This window comes from Rattus norvegicus, chromosome X, assembly GCF_036323735.1.
Source record: "Rattus norvegicus strain BN/NHsdMcwi chromosome X, GRCr8, whole genome shotgun sequence".
NCBI lineage: Eukaryota > Metazoa > Chordata > Mammalia > Rodentia > Muridae > Rattus > Rattus norvegicus.
This window is the reverse complement of record NC_086039.1, coordinates 124320395-124324609: the sequence shown is the minus strand read 5'-3', so window position 1 is coordinate 124324609 and position 4215 is coordinate 124320395. Positions and strand designations below refer to the sequence as shown.

General features: G+C 35.6%; 1 pseudogene; it reads left to right on the top strand.

Moving 5' to 3' along the window:
* The first annotated feature begins 2304 nt into the window (after positions 1-2304).
* On the top strand, positions 2305-3043 carry Tubg1-ps3 (tubulin, gamma 1, pseudogene 3; annotated as a pseudogene).
* The last annotated feature ends 1172 nt before the right edge of the window (positions 3044-4215 follow it).

The following is a 4215-nucleotide window of genomic DNA, read 5'->3' as shown; positions in this document are numbered from 1 at the left end:
TATTATATCTCTATGAGATACTGGTCACACAGGTATCAGAGGCACCCAAAGCTACATAGGCTATTGCCACTGCTCTTGTGAAAAAAATCCCTATTGCTTAAAACTAACACTGTGTGCTATAATTACAAGCTACAAACAAGATATACTCATTGGCATATTAGTGGCAGCACTATTTATGGGCATGGGCAATTGGTCTGTTGATTAGACATGAAGTCTGCTCCAGAGGAGGTAATTTTTTCCTGGTAGTGTTACTATGGTGAAAACCCATCACTAGGGAAGCCAAAAATCCAGTGGGAGAATACATTAATATTATTTTGATTAATAGTCACATTGTCAATTTGTCTTCTGACTATTTATGTTTATATCCACAGATCTGTGCTATACTCCAGCTTGATCAGACAAACTATTGCAGTGGTAGTCATTAATATAGAAGCTCATTACTAGTCAAAGTGTTAAGAATAAGCACCAGTTAAGTATTCAATCATAGAGGAAACAGATATATGATATCACTCCCTAAGGCTCAGGGAACATCATGGAAGACAGAACAGAGAGAATTTAAGGGCCATGGATTAAAAAGAGAGCTGTTGAATGCTGATTACTTTTATATAGACTAACTCGCAAAACTGGTTACCTCACTTGACCTGCATAATGTCAAGCTAGTTAAAAAATCCAGTCTGGAAAGGGGAAAGTCTTCTGAAATTCCAAATATACATATATATTCCTTTACATGTATAGCATTTTGTCATTGTCAGATTACTAAAAGCATATGATCACTTGTACATTTGTATCATCTTCTAGATGCATAAATACTTCAGGAATTATCTCCATGTATTTCCAGGAGCTTAGTTTTCTTTATAAAGGAAGATGATTTCCTGTTTATTTAGTGTAGTTATTTCAAAAAAAAAGGTGCCCTCAGCTATAACATTCCTTATCTTGATTAAACCAGTTTAAAGCAGGAACCTGAGTTTTATTTAATCTTTTCAAAAACATCTCATCATTTGACTTTCCTGTATACACTTTTGATAGTTCCTCCCTGTAGATTGCTGTCTGCATGCAGGTGAAGGTAGGTGAAAGATAAGGCTAGAGTCTGAAGAAAAAGAAGGTGGGCTTAAAATTTTAGAGTCAAATACTGAAAGACAGAGGGGGAAACAAAGAGGAGGAGACAAGATGGAACCTACAGGAGTGGAAGAGGAGCCAGAACCACACAGTCCTGGGAGCCGTAAGTATTTGGGATTTCTTAGATAGATGATTAAATAATAAGTAGCGTGTATTTATTCCATCTAGCTGTGTAGATTGTATTTATATCACATGAGTTTTGAGTTCATTGTGTGGGTTTTTTATGGGTTGAGAACTTACTAACATGAATCTGACTAATAAATTATAAGCCTCTAGAATTTTGATTTTACTGGAATACAGGGATTTGTGACAGCTGACCACAAGGGTGGATAGCTGGAAATGTGAGCAGGACCTGTTTCAAGAGGCAGGTTGGGGGAGACCGTCACATGGAGACCCTGGTGGTGGGAAACTGCAATTGCAGAAATTAGCTGGCATCAGAGTGGGTGTCTAGCTCTTTATATATTTCATGCAGTACCTCCTCCAATTGCTTTTTAAATAAATGGTGGATATTGTAACAGAATATTGTGAATATTGTGTGTCTAAATACAAATTAAAATTTCTTGCTTATTTCTGCACAGGCCAGATAGATTTCATTTGGTCAAAGTTGTCAGATAGTGATTAGTAAGTGTGGGATGCTGTAATGATAAATTATATTTAAAATACTTATCTTTTTTGTTATTTTACTTGTAGTTTCTGCTTCTGTTTATTCCTTTTATTTTTAAAGTATATTTTCTATACATATATAAGAGCTATTTAAGTGGCTAATACCTTCATGATCACACCAGCATGTTCAATACTGTACCAAAATATATAGAAATATCCTTGAAAAATGAGCCAACATATTTAGTAGCCAATCTTTATCTAGTGATCACATCACTCTAGATGTTGCATACAAAGTAGTACAAAAAGAAGGCTTCAAAATGTGAAAACTGACTTCAAGTTATAATTCATCTTCTATGAATTCTGAATATGTCTTAGAAAATCATGCCACCAGTCTCTTTCTACTACATAAGCAAACAAATATATTTGAGAGGCTGAGAAATTAGAAATTATGAGAATAACTTATTTTTTATCTAGGCTGTGGAAGTCTTATACATGGATATAATATATCATTACATCAATTCTTGCCACCTTTCCTTTTTTCTAAATCTATGCTGGTTCCTCTACTTGCATCTCCCTCCCAACTTAATGCTTTTTGGTATTTATTTTTTACTTTGTTTTGTTTTGTTTTTAACCCTGAACCTGATCCCCACAGACTGCATGCACACCCAGAACCCATCCTTCTCCCAAATCAACCAGGTGGTGTCCATCATCAAGTCACCCAGCACTACTACCCTGTGCTACCTTGGATCCATGAGCAACAAACTCATCAGTATCGTTGCCTCACTCATTCCCACCCCTTAGCTCCACTTCCTCATGACTGGTTATATACCCTCACTATGGACCACTCCATGGTCAGTGTGAGGAAGAAAATAGTCCTGGATGTCATGAGGTGACTGCTAGAGTCCAAGAATGTGATGGTGTCCACAAGTCAGGATTGTCAGATCACCCCCATCCTCAACAAAATCCAGGGAGAGATGAACCCCACTGAGCTCCACAAGACCCTACAAAGGATACACAAAAGGAAATTGGCCAACTTCATCCCCTGGGTCCCAGTCAACATCCATGAAGCCCTGTCAGAGAAGTCTCTCTACCTGCTATCAGCCAACTGGATCATGATGGGCTCATCATGGCCACAGTATCTCCTCTTTTCAAATGCACCTTTTGACAGTTAGACACACTAAGGAAATGGGATGGCTTTATGGAGAAGTTCCACAAGGAGGACATTTTTAAGGACAATTTTGACAAGACAGATACATCCAGGGTATTTGTGTAGCAGTTGATTGATTAGGATCATGTGGCCACAAGGTCAAACTACATCTCCTGAGGGGCCCCAGGAGCAATGAATAGTCAAGAACTGGGACCCTCATTTGCCTTCCTGGTTACCCCTGGCCCTGCCTATCTCACTATCCCCTCAGAGAACAAATCAGGGATCCCCCCAAAAATCACTCACATACACATACACTATCTTTTTGCTTTGTGGTGGCTTTACTTCTTCTCTGGGAGTATTTATCTTTAGTAAAAAACTGGATGTAAATCTTTAAAAATTGGAAAGAAAAGAAATAAGAAAAGTGACTTTACTTTCCAGAGAAACCAGAGAGGATAAAACACACACACACACACACACACACACACACACACATATATATATATATATATATATATATATATATATATGTATATGTATGTATGTATATATGTATGTATGTATATATATATGTATATGTATATGTATATACATACATACATACACACACACACACACACACACACACACACATATATATATATATATATATATATATATATATATGGCATTCTCCCTTCCTATAAGAGATAGTACCTTGTATGAAAGGAGGTCCAACGTTAAAATCTTTCTCTTCTTAACATTTTATTAACCTATATCATCTGAAAGAACTTGTTTTATTGGTAATTTACATTGTACATTCTTCTAAAACAACCATTACATCTTAGATTTGTCACTTAGTGGAAAATCACTCCAACATGGATCTCCAATAATATTGATGAAAATGCTCATTATAAACATTAAGGAGATTTTTTGAATCATAAATGAATTTGATTTCTTTATCTTCTTTTTCATAAGTTATGTTGATATTTTTCTTTATACGCATGAAAAAATGCATCAAATGGCAATGAAGGTTCACCATTGTCTGTTACTACATCCTTAAAATTATAGCTCCGTCAGTCATCAAATGTTATTTTTTCAGTCTCTTAAAAAGAGTTTATTTCTTGCCTTGCTTTTGGTCTTACTTATATTTTTTCCTTTCTTCTCTAAACTAGCCACCAGTCTTTATTCAGTTCTTCTGTCTAATGTGTCTAATATATGTATATATGGAACACTATTTGAGAATAAATAAAAATGAAATTTGCAGGTCAGCAGATAAAAACAAAAACTGTTATATTGAATGAGGTAGTCCTGAACATATAAACTTGAATAGTCTTACCAGTGACTTCATTTAGAAATTTAACACTGTAAAA